Source organism: Protopterus annectens, chromosome 4.part0, assembly GCF_019279795.1.
Source record: "Protopterus annectens isolate FY-2018-M chromosome 4.part0, PAN1.0, whole genome shotgun sequence".
NCBI lineage: Eukaryota > Metazoa > Chordata > Ceratodontiformes > Protopteridae > Protopterus > Protopterus annectens.
The window spans coordinates 1196495032-1196513411 of record NC_056733.1 but is presented as its reverse complement, the minus strand read 5'-3'; positions in this window follow the sequence as shown (position 1 = coordinate 1196513411).

Below are 18380 nucleotides of genomic sequence, written 5' to 3'. Positions count from 1 at the left end.
CTAAGGCAAGTACAAATATGACTCAGTCATTGTCCATGCTGGGGTGAATGACCTGAGACGTACCTCCCTGGACTACATGAAAAGAGACATAGAGGAGCTCTCTGAGCATGTAGCCCAGGCCAGTATGGCCCTGACCTTGAGTAGCATCTTACCTTCACCAAGAATGATGCCACAATATAAAGACAAGATGATCAATTTCAACAAATGGCTTAAGTATTGGTGCCATTCAAAGGGGATCCAATGCCTGTCAGCCTGGGATGACATGCTCGACTAGCCACAATGCTTTGCTAGGGACGGCTTGCACCTATCACCCCTGGGCTTTTGGATATTGGCAAAGGCTCTTGCTACCCATATAGTGCCTTTTTTAGACAAGGCTCAAAAGACAAACCCACCTCCATAGGTATCACAAGGGATAAGAAACTAAGAGTAATGCTACTCAATGCCAGAAGTCTAAACCTCAAGATGCATGCACTCAAAACTCTGCTTAGCATGGAGAATATCGATATCTGTGCAGTAACAGAAACCTGGTTCAAGGCTCCTGAGAGCACCCCAGCACTACCAGGTTATACCTCATACCATGCTTTTTGGCCCCAAAACTTGGACGGAACCATAAAAGGAGGGGGAGTATCAATATTTGTCAAAGATACCCACACCTCCAGGTTGGTGGCACAGCACGAAGCATCAGAGACTATCCATGTGCAACTAACAGTGGGTAAAACTGCCTTCCAGTTTATAGCCTGCTACAGACCACCCTCCCAAACCCAGGAACTCCACTCGGCCTTCCTGAGAACACTGGAAAATATGAAGTTCTCTCCAAACACCATTATATTGGGCGACTTTAACTACCCAAACATAGACTGGGAGCATTACTCTAACTCCAACACCCTAGCCCAAAGGTTCCTAGAATTTATAAACTCAAATGCTATGGAACAACTTGTTACCACTCCCACAAGAGGGGAAAACATACTGGACCTGATCATCACCAACATGGGGACTCTATGCTCCAGACCAGAAGTGTATCCCTCACTGGTAAGATCAGACCATAAACTAATCTCACTGGATATTCACATCCTGACCCCACCCCCTGCCCAGAAAACCACAGTGAAAAACTTCTCTAAAGCAAATTTCACACTCCTCAAAACCGAGGTGGAATCCTTCAAAGCCCCCAGGCCTGTGGAAAATACGGCCTAGTCCACAGAATCCTTTATAAACGCATTCTATGAACACCTTCAGGAATGCATGGATCATGCAATCGCAAATAAAACCAAGACCCAATCCTCCAAAGGTAGACGTCCTGTCTGGTGGACCCCAGCCATAAACAAACTATACAATAGAAGGAGGAAGCTACTAAATGATAGAGCAAAATCCCAAAAAGGAAAGGCATCTCTGATCAGTATTAGCAAAAAACTACGGGCACTCATAAAATCGTCTAAGGCCAGCTTCGAGAGAAAAATTGCACAGGACACTAAGGATAATCACAAGGCTTTCTTTAGTTATGTTAGGAACCTGGGTGGGAATTCCCAGATATGCTCAGAATTAGTCCAAAATGACAAAAAATACACCGAACCCACAGACATTGCCAACATCCTAGCTGACAGGTTCAGCGCAAACTCCCCCACCCCCTCCCCACGAAAAGGGCAAATATCTATCCCAGCAGAGTGATGCCCCCCTGACATCTCAGATGCTCAGGTAAGAGCCGCCCTCTCCAAAGCAAAAAACACAGCATCAATAGGGCTGCATCCTACATGAACTCCAAGAAGAGCTAAACCCAAACATAAAACTACTGTTCAATCTCAGCCTTACTACAGGATATGTACCCAAAGAGTAGCGTACAGCAACGGTGGTCCCTCTCCACAAAGGTGGTGCTTCAACGGATCCTGGAAACTATCGCCCCATAAGCCTGACTAGCTTGGTCTGCAAAGCTATGGAAAGGATCATCATGGACCTTATAAATAAAGATATTGGGGACCTACAGACACTGGATCCTACCCATTTCGGCTTTGTTAAGGGCAGATCCTGCCTCTTAAACCTGGTCGATTTCTTTGAAACAGTCACCAAGGCCATTGACGAGGGGAAGGTGGTCTACACAGCCTACCTGGACCTCGCAAAAGCCTTCGATACAATACCCCACTTGGGCATTATAGATAAGCTCACCAGCTTAAATATAAACCCCTAAGTCACTAGATGGGTTGCAAACTGGCTCAAGGACAGAACTCACATGGTTAGAATTGCTGGAGCCATGTCAGACTCAAAACCAGTTACAAGTGGCATCCCACAAGGCTCAGTCCTGGGACCTCTCTTGTTCGGTATATATTTCTCAGATGTACAGGCCAACATGGAAGGACTGTGGCTGACCAAGTTCATAGATGACTGCAAACTGGACACCATAATCGACTCTTCAGCCAACACAAGCATCCTCCAAAAGGGCCTCATAGAAACAGACAACTGGTGCCAGAGCCATGGCCTCAAGCTAAACGCCAAAAAGTGTATAGTCATCCCCTTTGGCAAAAACAAAGTGCCCACAAATTACCACATAAGTGGTAATCCATTAAGTACGGAAGAATTAATTAGGGACCCGGGGACCCAAGTTGATAGCAATCTCTCATTTGACAACCACGTGGCCAAAGTGGTTAGAAAAACATTTTATATAGCCCACCTAATCATGAAGGGATTCACATCTAGATCAGGGGAGGTCATCGTGCCTCTTTACTCATCCCTCATCAGGCCCATAATTGAGTACAATGCCCCTTTTGGGATGTACCTTACCAGATACCTGCAGCAACTGGAAAGACCCCAAAAGTACCTCACCAAGAGGATCAAAGGGCTCAAACAGATGCCATATGCTGCCCGGTTAAAGAAACTCCAGCTCTACTCAGTGGCATATCGCCTGTTCAGAGGCGATCTGTGCCTGACGTATAAAGCCATGTCCAACCCGGAATTAATGGACATGCTGCACCTCAGAATATCCAAATCCCATCGAGCTATGCTCTTGAGAAACTTGAACCTCAGCACTGAAATAAATAGGACATGCTGGAGGGACAGATTCATAACCCAGAGGCTCCCTTCACTCTGGAATAAAATCCCAGTCCAGGTTAGGCAGAGTCCCTCATTGACTCTCTTCAAGAGGAATCTTGATGAGTGGATGGGGGATCGTAGGTTTACCCCGGGTATCACTTCTGTGTCACTGTTAGACAGAGGCACAGTATACTAACCTCAAAAAAGGGCATAGCAAAATTAATTTAAAATGGGTGGCAGAAGCCAAACACACTCTGGCTAGGCTTATAAATGCCCTAGGGCAGATAGCCTAGTATGAACCTATGAACCTATGAACCTAAATTCCTGTATTCTTTCCCATGTCCTCACCTCTATTTGCCCCAACCCCATCTCCACTTAAACCATTGTCCTATCAACCTCTTATCCAACATTTAATCTGGTGAGCAAATACAATCACACACAATACACATGGTCAGAAATATTCCATCAAAAAGCCTTTACTTTTTGTCCTCAATATTTGCTCTAAGATTGGTATCACCAGTGCTGAATGACAGTGAATGGGGTTTCACATCCTATGGCAAAAAATGTTGAGTTTTTCCCATTGTCCACATTAATCTGTTGCCTTCATGCAAATGTGTTTAAATCCACTGCACTACCAGAATGCAGTGTAATGGCAATGTAAAGGCACTACTTTGAAACAGTTACACTAATGGTCCTTACAATTCTGGATGTAATGAACTAGAAGTTCCTATGTGGTGTGCTGAGTTAATTCTCTTATCTATAGAACAATGTTTTTGCATAATGTTAAGAGTTAGATTATAGTTGTACATCAAATTATTATTTTATCTCATTTTATATTCCTACCATATATTTAACTGCAAACATCTGTATTTTTCTCCAGTTACCACATTGATTGAACATCGCATTTGAAAAGTCCAGCAAGAAAGCACTTGCAAAACATTCCATCTCCAACAGGGAGACATAGCAAACCACCGTTATCCTGCTTATGTTTTAATGTTGCTTGTACTCTCCTACCCTGTCTTGCTCCCTGTAGTAAACACGTTATTGCACAGAGTATGACAGAGTAATAATGAAAAAACAGTTAAGAGTAACACAACATAAGATTGCCCTAAATGTCCCATAAACAGACCTCTTGGTATTTTGCTCTCCATCTCTCTCTCTCTCTTCAATGCTTCTGCTTCAGTAAGTTGTCACTGTCCCTTCAATTGTGTTATTTAAACTGTGTGAATTAGGAGTTTCTCTGTGGTGTGCTGAGATGTTCAGATCTGTACATGGATTTTTGATACTTTCAAGGATTCTAATCCAGACATAAGTCAAACTGTTAATAACTGCTTTAATTATACTATTTTATGTGTAGCTCTTGCCTATTGTTTTGAGCCAGCATTATTCTGCTTCTGTTATAATCTGCTTAATCCATCCCTTCCTGTCCCTGTGTATATATCTCTTCCACTGTCCATGTCATCAATCTGTCTTGTCAGCATTTGCACAATGTTTGGCACTAAGCAGCACCTGTAACTGAGGGAAAACTGAAGTTCAATGCTTATAACAAAATCATATGACTTTTTGCATTATTCTGATGCCATTTGCACTACTGTGCTTAGCCTCATTGTGTTATGTACAGTCAGGCTAATCTTCTTTTGAGCAGGCTGAAGAGTTGAATGTACACCCTGAAGGATGTTGCACTTGCAAATATTGTTAGGAATTCTTCTGTACTGGATCATTTATTATGCCGCTGGCTGTACTGTACAATTTATAAAATATTAAAATTGTCATTACTGTGACGAATCATAATACCTATTTTCCCCATTGCCTCATTGCTTTTTGCCTGCCCCTTCAAACCAATAATGTTAAGGTTGTTTCCGGTGTGGTTTGTTGACATATTTCACATCTGTAAACTGCTTTTGACATGGTGTCAAGGGTTTTAATAAAGAAATATGTGAAAGTCATATATAATGTTTTATTTATATTACTATTATATGTGTAAGTGTTGTCTGCATCTCTTAGTAACCCAACATTATCCTGATTTTGTCTCATTGATGGTTATACTTTCTATCCACTGCTTTCTCCCTATTAGAAACACTTGATTGTACATAGCATGATAGGTTACATATCAGCAAAAAAACATAACAGTAACATACAACAAAGTTATTAAAAATGTCCAAGAAAATATATTTTTATCCATCTCTATCCCTGTTGCCATGTCTCTATTTGTTTCCACTTCTATATCATCACTTTTCATTGTTTCATATTTATTATGCTACTGGATTTAATGTACACATTATGGGATTTTACAATTGTCGTTAAGTGCCATGAAGACTAATATATGCATACATTCTCCTTTGCTTCATCTTGTTGTCAGATTTGAGCTCTGCGAAGTATGAGTTCCTATTCGGTGTTGTTAGATAATACTCAGGTGTATAGATTTGTTTTGGAATTCTTTCAAGGTTAGAATCCAGATGTATGTCAAAGTGTTGTTGAATGTTTTCCATGACTCCGTTGTCGGTAACTGTTAGCTACACATTTTTGTAACACACCATTGTCCTGCTGCTATATTAATCTGCTTGGTCTCTATTGGGAATGCTGTCTTGTACAGATCTTGCATGAATTATTATGATGAAAAAATGAAGAGTAAAACAGCACAAAGGTGTGCTTAAATGGCCCATAACTAAATCTCTTTCTATGTCCCTATCTCTGCCTCCTAATCTCTGCTCCATTTAGTGTCCTACTCCTCAGTTTTTGCACAAAGCTTACCATCACGCACCAATGGTGACTGATGGTAAATATAATTTCACTTCCTATGGCAAAAGCTAAAGATTTTAATTTTGGCTGCACTACCATGGTTTACATTATGTGAATGTGCTTAGCCCTGCTTGGTTATGGAAATATAGACTGTTTATGTAACATATGTATTAGATTGTTAGGTCTCATATACACCTTATCAGATGTCAGACCTGCCCTTACCGTGATGAAAGCTGATGCCTGCATTCTCCCTTACATGAATCTTTTGTCAGTGTCCCTTCAAATGCGACAGTGAAACTTAAGAATTCTTGAGTTCATACATATTGAGTTGAGATAATCCTCCCACCTGTGCACTTTTATTTTATACTGTCAAGGGCACAAATCCAGATGTATGTTACACATTTATTTAATGTTCTCACATTTTAATATAATGTATGTAAGTATGCACCACAAAGCACACTTCTCTAAGCTACAGTCCTTGCACTCAACCAATCCCAAAAAATTCTGGGACTCAATCTCATCCATTCTGCACCCTGTTAATAAAGAATGTCCCTGCCCAAACCCCAACATCTGCGACCTTGACACAGCCACCCAGTTTAACTCCTTTTTCACTGACTGCATTTCCAAATTTTCTTCCTCCTTACCACCCATAACATCCACTCCAGTTCCTCCCACTCCAACCAGGGCCACACTCCCCAACCTCCCTCCACTCCAGTCTGTCTCTCTCTCCCATCCTCACAAGCACTATAAAATGACTTCTCCTTAAACTCAAACCCTGCCGCAATGCACCCGACAACCTTCCACCCATCTTCCTCAAACAATCAGCAGACAGCATTGCATATCCCATCTCTATTCTTATAAATAGATCCATACAAGAGTCATATGTCCCATCTATCTGGCATGCTTACATCATCCCCCTCCACAAAGGGGGTAATAACACAGACACCACCAACTTCAGGTCTATTGCCATACTTTCCTCCATCTCTAAAATACTAGAAAAAAAACATTCAAGCACAACTCATAACACACCTAACACAACACAATCTCCTATCCCCAACCCAACACGGCTTCTGCCCTGGCCAGAATACCATGACTGCCCTTTTATCCTTTCTAGAATCCATCAACTTGGAAAGTGACTCAGGCAAATTCATCTCTACACTATTCCTAGATCTATCAAATGCATTTGACACCATCTCCCACACCCTACTCATATCCCAACTCTCTACCCTACATTTCTCTCCCTCCAGCATTGCCTGGTTTTCCAGCTACCTGTCAAATCGCCAACAGGCTGTGCAATGGAAAACTTCAACTCCCCCCTTCTTACCCACACCCACAGGTGCCCCCAAGGCTCCGTTCTTGGCCCTTTACTCTTTAACCTATTTATTAACAACTTTCACCACTCCATCCCAGAATCATCAGTGATCCAATATGCAGATGACTCAACTATCATCTGCTCTGCCTTCTTCCCCTCTGATCTCCTAGCAAAAACCTAATTAGCCTTATCCACAACTGAATCCTGGATGAAGTCCAACCATCTAGCACTAAATGCAAATAAAACTAAACTAATAATTTTTTTTCCTACCAAAAACTCCGTTATAGACAAAAACTTCTTCACTGTACAGAGCCAAAACAACACCACCCTGGAAATTGTTCCCAATACCAAGCTTCTCGGCATCATCATTGATGAAGAACTAAAGTTTGATACCCACATCCTCACCACAATTACGAAAACCCACCAGAAGTTAGGTCTCCTCTACCGGCACCACCGCTTCCTCACCCCCTCTACCCGTCAAACCCTTGCATCCACCTTCCTGCTCCCCTGCCTTATATATGGTGCACCTCTGTTCACCAATCTCCAAATTGGCCTACGAACCAAACTTGAAAACTGCAACCACAAAATCTGCAAATTTGTAACCAATTCTAAGAACTCATCCCACCACTGCCACTCCATCCTCACCTTGAATTGCCTTGAACTACCCAACTATCTCAGCTACCTACAACTCGTCATAGCCCACAAGCTCATCTTTAAACCTTCAGACTGCCCATCTCTTGCCACCTCCTTAAAAACCTATATATCCAACTGCTCACTCAGATCCTTAAACCAAAATCTACTTCAGATGCACAAACCATCACTACCACCAGGCCAACTATTAATTTCCTTCCCCTTAGCTAAACAGTAGAACTCTCTTCCCCTCACCTATGCAACCTACCTAGCCATATGAAATTCAAATCTCAGCTTTTCTACCATCTATCATATAAATGGGAATGCCCATGTCACACTCCAACATAAACCCCTCTAATCCACCTCTTTTATTACTCTCCACCATAACCAACTCATATTCGACCTTTTACTGCTGCTTCTTCCTTAATCTTAATTTTCTATTCCCACTCCAAAGTCTGAATTTCTTCTGTAATATCCATCTTACTATGCTTACATTACATATAGTGTAACACTTATTCTCCCCTCACAATAAATTTTCACATAATCCTGATAGGACTTAGGAGCTGTATGTTTTATAAATGTCCTTGCTAATAACGCTGACAAAATGTTTATGTATCTTGTAATTTTTTCAGTCTACCTAACTGCCAAGGACTAGTAGCCATTGTCAATATGTACTCTATGATCTTTGACTAATTTGTTTATTCTTATTTGAATAAGTTTTTTTCTGTACAAACTAGTGTGTGTTTTTGCAATATCATAATCATTTAAACTGTAATTCATTTTAACTGTAATTCTTGGAGCTTTTCTCCCCAGGCCTCCTCTGAAAACGAGCTCTTTATTGGCCCAGTGGACTACGCTGTCATCAAACTTAAATAAATAAATAAATAATGCTGCATATATTGCCAAACAACAGTATCATCCTTAAGTCCTTTTCATATTTCTGCTTTCCTACACCATCTTCATCCATATTTATTGTACACAAAAATATATCTGAAATGTACAGAGTGTCAAACGATTTATACATGTATGCATCTTAATGGTTGTTGTCATCCCTGCACTTGAGAATCTCTTGAGAATCATTGACAATTTGAAGCACTAAAAAAACTCACAGAGTTGATTTTACAATTTATAACACAACACAAATATGTGCAGAATTGAACCATAAACTAATCTCTTAGTATATCTGCATGTGTACTCCTGCCTCCAGCTGACCACCTCTTCCTGTCCTTTATGTGTATTCAAATATACCTCCTTTGATTCAAAACTGTTTTCATAAACCATGTTTCTACCAGCAATAATATGGTTAGTTTCCCATGTGGTTTAGAATGCACCTGTATCATATAGGTGTATTATGAAACACATAATACACATGTATCATACAAATAAGGAGTGAACGACTGCAACTTTTATGACAAATGTGCAAATCATGACACACGTAACATGACCATAATACATATATGTTTTGTATTCCAGCAGACTGAGAAATGGTTGTACATGTGTACTGCTTACCTGTGGGAAGGTTGGCACAGAGCACTATAGAGTGCTGCTAATTCCCATTCTAAGTTCAACACCTAAGTATATGATTACACATGTGATAATGTTTTGCCATCAGCCACACAAATGAGCTTGCCAGCAGTGCACTTCAAGAAGAATTAAAAAAAAATTACAACAGAGAGTTATTGAGTGTGATGTACAGCTGCTGCATTTGTTACTGGAATTTTGTATCCATGGTATCTGGATTTCACAGTGATGTTGACTCAGTTCCTTTAGTCTGTTAATGTATGTCTGCACTATAATGGTTACAATTGTTTCTGAGAGGCAATCTATGCCTGACATGCAAGGCATTGTCAGATTCAGCTCTGATGGACCTTTTGCACATCTGCAAAGTAAATAGCATCAGAACCACTAGATTTAAGGATTTAAATTTTGCTTGAGACATTAATAAGAAGTGTTTAAGAGACAGATATGTGTCTCACAGGACCTCCATGTTCTGGAATAGGCTCCCATCCATGTGAAGTAGTGTCCATCTCTAACCCTATTTAAGCATAATCATGACCACTAGATGGGAAATCAGAAATTCACCCCAAGTCTGGCCTTCATATCTCTGACAGACAGAGGCAGCCAGTAGTGCCCAAATTAACATACCCCCCAGCATGACCTCTAGGAACCTCTTAACTAAAATACCCCCTCCTAATAAGTACACATGATGCAGAGGGACACAACTGAGTTGGAATGCACAGCTCCCTTTGCACTTTATCCAGTTTTTAACATAAACTTCTTCTCTGCAACACACTGGTGAGGCCATCCTGTCAAAATTGTACTCTCTTCCCTTAAGAAGCAGACTTCTCTTGTGATGCTTGTGATTCGTACTGTGTACCCTAGATTGTAGAACTTGTTAGTGAGGTGGTTTAAATCTGACAGTGATGAACTTGTGCGTATGTGTGGTTCTAGTGTCAGGTATGTAAAACTTCAACAACAAATATGTTCTGTTCACTTCCACTTGGATGAAAAGTGTAACTTTGGACACAGCTCCTTCTGCATTTTATCCCACTTTTAACACAACAAAAATTTTCTTCAGCACACTAAGATCATCCTGTCAAAATTGCACTCTATCTCTTAAGAGTTTGACTTCTATAATACTTGCAAATTATACCATGTACTATTGACAGTGGTGAACTTGTGTGTGTTTCTACTGTCAGGAAAGTCAAATTTCAAAAACAGATGTACTGCATCCACTTCCACTCAGGAGAAAACTTTAACTTTGGACATGGCTCCCTCTGCACTTTATCCCACTTTTAACACAAATATTTTCTCTGTACCACACTGTTGAGGTCATCCTGCCAAAAGAGCAGTCTTGCCCCTTAAATGTCAGATTTTTGGTTTATACTGGGTTTTCTAGGTTCTGTAACTAGGTAGGTAGGCGGTACAAATTCAACAATTTCAAATTTGCGCAAATTTGCGCACGTGTGTGTGTGTGTGTGTGTGTGTGTGTGTGTGTGTGTGTGTGTGTGTGTGTGTGTGTGTGTGTGTGTGTGTGTAAATGTGACTCTAGAGTCAGGTACTTATAGCTTCAGCAACAGAAGTATTATATCTACTTCCATTGAGGAGGAACATTTGCACTGGGAGCTGACTCCCCTTATCACACTTTTACCAACAATATTTTCTCTGTAACACATTGATGAAGGCATGTTTTCATAAGTGCACTATCCCACTGTAAAATTCAGACTTCTCTTATGGTGCTTGTGCTTAATACTGTGACTCTTAGGTTCTGTAACTAGATAGGTGGGGGGTTGAATCCAACATTGTTTAAATAGTGTGACTGTGAGTTTGTCATGTACAATTAGTTCCATGTCAGCACTCCTTATGTAAACTTCCACTTGGGAAACATATTTTCACTGGCAGAGGGCTACTATAAATTCCTCATAGCCCCAGACAAAACCCATTTTTGGAAATACAATGATTAGATCATGGTTTCAAAAATGAATTACTTCACAGTTGTAGTACGGCTTATCTTGTGTCTCTGGCTGTTAATACTGTGCTGTCCAGACTGTATAACTAAAAGGTAGTTGGTTTGAATACAGCAATGATGGACTACTGTTAGTTTGTGTTTCTCTGTTGTGCTGTCTAATGAAGGCTTCTAATGCCTGTAGGCTGTGTAGTGTTATTCTGCTCGTTAACCACTTTCTTTAATTTTTAACAGAAACATCATCCTATTAAACAGTGGTGATATCATCCATTTAAACTAGCACTCTCACAATTGTAAACCGACATTTTGTGTGACGTGGAATTCAGGCAATGTTCTGTACCTTGTGATCTTAGGTTGCCTGTTCAAATCCAGCCATTACTCCTTAGATTCAGTTGTATCACAATGATTTGAATGTACATATAGGTAACAGTGCTGTCATCCAGCTATCTGCTGTATACATGTATAGCTGGGGATTCTTCTTAAAAGAACCACTGCTCATTTCACAGAGAAATGCTTTGTTTGATTCTGATGATGCTGTAGCATGTGGAAATGAGACAATGTTCTGTACATTGTTGCCTTAATAAGGCATGTGTGTAAATGCATGACTTCTATCTACATATTATGCATGATTGCCATTTCACTGTCACAGTGATGACTGCACTGTGCATCCCATGCATTTGGGCATACCTAGCATCAAGCAATGTTGTGTGACAAATAGACATATAGAACAATCTTTTAAAGAAATTATTGGCACACATTTCCCTTGCAGCAATACCATAATACCATGATAGAAAAATTCAAAAGCAATTGCTTGAACTAATTGGTTACTCAGAAATAAACACAACTGAATGAACTTGCACAAATAACACTCAGGAAACACTTGTACACTAAGAGCTCTCACTCTGTTTAATAGAACTTCATTAGAGCTAATACATAACATTTAAAGAGCAATGTATGTACCTTAAAAATTAATTAAATATGTGACTTATTTACATAATTAAACCATGAATTTAAAAAGACAGTATACAATAATAATTAATATTTCAATTATTTACCAGGAAAGTCTGACTTGGAACAAAGCCAATTTTCAGTAGTGGCCTAGAGAGAAATGCTCTAGACATCTGTCTTTGTAATGTCGGAGAAAACTGGAGTGCCTGGAGAAAACCCACACAAATGCAGAGTGGACATGCCGACTCTGCACAGTAGGCACTCCAGCAGAGAACCAAACCAGAGAACCTCTTGCTGTGAGATGACAGCACTACCACTGTACCACTGTGCAATCCTAGCTATGTTGTGATTTTAAAAAAAAAATAATATTAATGCTTTCATTTAAACCTGGACTTTTATTTGCTTGCAGTGTTATTTGTCAATTACCTTCCTTTACTTCCAGCATGTTATTTAAATCCCAACTATATAACTGATAAACAACATGATCAATCACAAAAAAGAGAATTTACAAAAACCTTGACAAGAAGAGGCATGCTTTCTAAGCGCATTTATAAAATCTTTATTTTTAATAGCTAAATATGTTCGTAAATTCTCTTTGATATTTTCTGGTAGATTTTTCCCACATAAAACTGTCACATGGCTCGCAAGTTTCTTACATAAAAACTGTCACATGACTCACAAGTTCCTACATTAAAACTGTCACAACTCGCAAGTTTACATAAAACTGTCACATAACTTGCAAAGATTTGAAACTGTATGTTCATAAACTTAATTTGCATTTTGTCTGAAATTATATTAAGCAGTCTTCTGCATCATGTTATTGGCATCCATTTTTATGATGGATAAACAAATATAAACAGATTGTGTAATTTCATGGCAAAGAAACAGTTGTTCTGTGAATATCATGGTGTAAGTGCTTCTGTGGCAAATACTTTGAGTGCTGACTTGTATAGCATATCTACACAAGAGAACACGACTATTCATCATACAGGCTCTTGCAAGAAACTGTAAGTACATGGAGTTAGTGCTGGTAAGACACACAGCTCAAGTAATAAAAAGTAGAGAGACCAGCAGTACATAGCAGTAAGATCAAAACCAAATGTTTAATAACAAATGAAATATAAAACAACAGTAAACGCTTTCATGTCACACCAGAGTGCTTCTTCAGACCATACTCAGACCTAAAAACAGATCATTTAAATACAGATTCAAATTCACAGTCAAACATTTTAACAAGATAAACCACATGATTTTAGTTTAACATTGAGCTAAAAGTATCGTGTTATAGAAAGTCAAATCAACATAAGATCGAGAACAGCAATTCATTGAAAATAATATATGCAAATATCCGCTACTGCACAGGCAACTAAGCAGGTGACACTGCCTAAGCAAGCATTCATACCCACCCAGGGAAACATCATTTAGCAAGTAAGCTCAGTCTTTATAGAAAATAAATATATACAGAAACCAAACACAGCAAAATCTGTCAACTAGCTTGTTTATCCTCCAAAGTCATCCCCAAAACTGCACTTCTATGAAATGACCACAACAAGAAAACAAAATCAGCAGTGTTAAACAAAAAATATAGTAATCACCTTGCAGCTTTAACTTTAAGTTGTGTATAATAGTCATAAAGAAGTCATGGATGTCAAAGCTAGATTTGTTGGCAATTATGTCAAGTTCCCTAGCAAGCGGTTTCTTCCATTAAGGTGACAGGGGAATGGTCGACATTTACCTATCACGAAATTCACGAATGTGGTTTTGTTCTCTTACTCAAGCAGACATAACTGAAGATAAGTCCACCATTCTTTTTCCCAATTAACATCTAATATACCTATGCCATCAACACTTAATACTTCCTACTTTTATTAACTCTCTCAGGATTGCAGATATAACCATCTACATGGAGAATTGGTTTGCCTCTATGAGAAGTATGCGTAGGATATACTGCAGCTAGAACATAAGGTGCATGGTGGATGTCTGTTGGAGTTTTTAGCTGGCTGCAGAAGTCATTAGATGCCGCTCACAATCAGGTTACAGTCTGTTATATTTGTGGGCAGTGCTAATAGTCGATGACTGTGCAAATCAATGGTAAGCATTTAAATGTATTTATGACTCGACTATATATCCCTGTCGCTCTGTCTTTTTGAGAAAGAGCTAATATGATGAATAGCTATGTTCTCTGACATGGATATAGTATAGTTAAATTCTGGAAGAATGTATGTACAAAAAAATGAAAAAAATCTTCTTTGGCCAAGAAAAATTGATAGCGGACTGCTCACAGTTATGTGAACATGAACATCATTCTGACAAATTAATATTGCACAGATTACCATCAAAAGTCTTTTCTTACTTCACACATTAATTTCAGTTATTTGTAACAAGGTCTACTGATATGTTCTTTGGCAGATGCATTCAACACACAGCTCTGTATAGTGTGTAGTATGATATGCAGGGGTTTGAATCTGGCAGCAGATAAACTGTGACAGACAGGATTGGCTTAGGCAAAGAAAGTAGTTACGGCGCAGTCAGAGGGCAACATTTTTAATGTCTCATGCTATGAGGTAGGGGATTCATATTCATTACAATAGGAAAATGCTGTAAGCCTTTCTAGGGTGTTCATGGCACAAACAATATCCCTGGAATTCATTAAATGAAATTTTCCATGCAGGAACAGTACAGCCACTCCTGCTAGGAATATGGCCGCTGAACCATTCAGCAAACAGCTGATCTGACGTGCACGAGCCTGCCGACACTGTTCCTGCATAGAAAGCCATGCAGAATGCTAATTACCTCATTTGCTGGTAAAAACCATGCAAATGAGGTGAATTAGTGGTTTAGGAAGCAGGCAAGCATCCGCACAGGAACAGTGCTAGTTGCAGAAATGTGCTCAGTTACTAACCAAACATATTTCTGCAAATAGCAAAATGGAGGCATGACAGCTCAGATAGAAGCATGTATCATAAACTTTAGGTATGCCAATGGCCAAATATATGGCCATTGGCATGGAAACATGTTTAATTTAAAAAAAAAATCTAAGTTTTTTTTTTTTTTGGCCGATCTTGGCTGTTTAAGCATAGGGCAGCAGCACACAAACGGGAGTGTGCCGAAAATAAAAAAAAATATTAAAACTCAATTTTAGGGGAAATCTGCATTTTGACATTATAATAAATGGCATGTAGAATCAAAACATTACCAGGGAACACCAGTTGTCAAAGGGAAAGGCTCCATGTCAGAGCAGTAACTATGGACTAAGGCAGTGGGATATGCAAAGGAGGGTAAATTTACTGAATCACAAAATATTCTAAGTCCACACATTGCACCTAACTGTGTAGGTGCTTGAACAGGATAGTGTAGGCAGGAGGAGCAGGTAACATGAAAAGGGGGTATGTCATGCTTGCTGTAAGCACATTGGAGCTCCAATGCCCGGCTTTGGGCTTAGCTAAGCACAGCTAAGCAAAGGGGTGTGTCTGAGGCTGTAATGTCTTACACCATGAAAGGAAAAGAATGTTCACATCCAGGGAGGGCCATTTCAGCTAAAATGTCTTTACCTTAGCCAAACAGGTGTGTGTGGTGGGCACTGGGACTTAAACAAACAGACAAATAAAAAAAAAAAAAAAAAACAGAAATAGCAGTACTGTCTACATTGAGGCAGTGGGTTTGTATGCAGCGCCTCAGAGCTTAAAAGGGGTGGAAATGAGAAGGGGGAAAAGAAAAAGGGAAGCAGAAAAAATACAGCCACTCAAATACAAGTAAAATAGCTGGCAGATGGAATGTCTCAAAGGTAGCCAATCACACAGGCAGCCTCTGCAGCACACCACTATTAACTATGCAAACACCTTCCAGTCTGTTTTTTTCCCACAAACTCTGCACCTTAGGTGCACACATATGGGGGAATTTTAACTGACAAAATTAGCAAAAAATGTTAGGGGCTGCTGTCACTTTGATCTATCAGTATGTGCAAGAGGCTGAGGGCACTGAGGAGGATAATACTGACAACCGACTCAGACCATGGAAGAGGAGGAGAGTGTTCAGACCCAGGGTAACCTACCAGGGGCTACATGATCTAGAGATAGTAGACTGCTACAGGGTAGACAGGGACATACTTCAGCAACTCATTGAGCTGTGCCAGCTTCATTTCAGACCCAGAACCAAAAGAGGGGAACCCATCCTAGTGGATACCAAGGTATGTGTAGCATTAAGAATACTAGCTACAGGTACTTTCCAAAGACCGACTAGGGATATCATGGGGGTCTCACAGGCATTTGCGTCCAGAATACTTCACCAGTTCCTGTTGCCATGTGACCACATGCCACTAAGCACATTTACTTCCCCAGCACCCGTGAGGAGAGGACCAGCAATATGAATCTCTTCCACTGTGTAGCAGAATACCCAGAGGTACTGGGTGCCATAGACTGCATGCATATCCACATCAAAGCACCACCCGGTTACCAGGGTAGGGTCTACCTTAACCACAAGGGGTTCCACTCCATCCACTGCCAGGTTGTGTGCAATGCCCAGGGCATTATCATGAATATATGTGCTGGCAGCCCTGGAAGCTATCACGACTCCCACATCTGGCATTCATCACAGCTGCACCAGGTATTTGCCAGTGGGGACATCATATATGGCCATCTGGTGGGGGATGCTGGCTATACACTGGAGCTGTGGCTAATGACACCCATCAGAAATGCACACACACTCACACAAAAATGCCGTAATGAGAAACATGCACCAACCAGGATCATTATAGAGCATGTGTTTGAGATGCTCAAGTCACGGTTCCGCTGCCTTGACATATCCAGTGGAGCCTTGCAGTACTCTCCAGCTACATGTGCACACATATTCATAGTATGTGCCATGCTACACAATATGATCCTGTAGAAACAGATGCAGCAGGAACAAAATGGGGAAGGGCCACACAGCCCACCCCCCCCACCACTGTCAAGGTCTCCACAGGCATAGAGGGACTCAGAGGAGGAACATCCTGAGCCTGCCCCGTAGGCAGATGGAGGCATGCCCAGTAGGTCCTGGCCTTGGCAAAGAGGCAATGCATAGCACGTACACTGACACTGTAGGGCCAGAATGAATGATATCTATCTCTGACTCACACACACAGACACAGTAAAATGGATGCCAAACATCACACCACCTATACCTTACCATGTATAGGCAGTGTACTGTGTGCATCTGACATAGTCAGATCTCAAGCACAGTCCTCACAACTGCCTCAGGCACAAGGTAAGTCAGTCTTCTTAACAATAAATGAATGGAGTAGAATTTTCTGATAGCATATCTATGGGATTGATGCAAGCATCAGAAAAATGAAAGATGGTGTGAGAGTGGCAAACAACACTAATAAAACAAAAAGGCAACCACTATGAAGCCAATAATCCTACGATCTCAAATAAATGTGTTTAATAAAAGACACAAGTTCACAAAACTCAAAGCCACAAAATACTCCAAGTAAGGTCAAGCGCTTTCGTCATGACTTCATCAGAACAATTAAGGGTTGTACAACTACTCCTTTTATACTAACAAAGGTCCCCTAATTGAACCAAACAGCCCTTAAAGTAAAAGTGACAAAAGAATTATTATTTAGACAAGCTTAAAAAATATTAAAAACATACTGTCCTATGTATAAAAGTTAAAACTAACTCCCAATAAACAAAATTCCATAATAAAATTGCATTTAAAACTACATGGGAAAAGTTATATATATAGAAAGATATGTAAAAAAAGGAGAAAATATGTAGGAACAAAACCAGAAGGGTTTAAAGTTTAGATGCCAGATACCTTAATTCAGGCTTAATACTAATGTGGTCATTGATCCCTGGGGCAACAGTAGCATTCAACCTAAATTGCCATCTCGCTTCAGCTCTCAGCAATTTGTTAGCCCAATCACCTCCCCTGATGTCCTTACTAACTATCTCCAGGATACTGAACAGGAAGGAATGAGCCGGGTTCATGGAAACATGTTTAAAAAGTGCATTCTTTTCATCTTTCCATGAAATACTATACAAATGCTCATAAATCCTCCTATTCAACGTGGGCTAACAAATTGCTGAGAGCTGAAGCGAGATGGCAATTTAGGTTAAATGCTACTGTTGCCCCATGGATCAATGACCGCATTAGTATTAAGCCTGAATTAAGGTATCGGGCATCTAAACTTTAAACTCTTCTGGTTTTGTTCCCACATATTTTCTCCTTTTTTTTCATATCTTTCTATATATATATAACTTTTCCCATGTAGTTTTAAATGCAATTTTA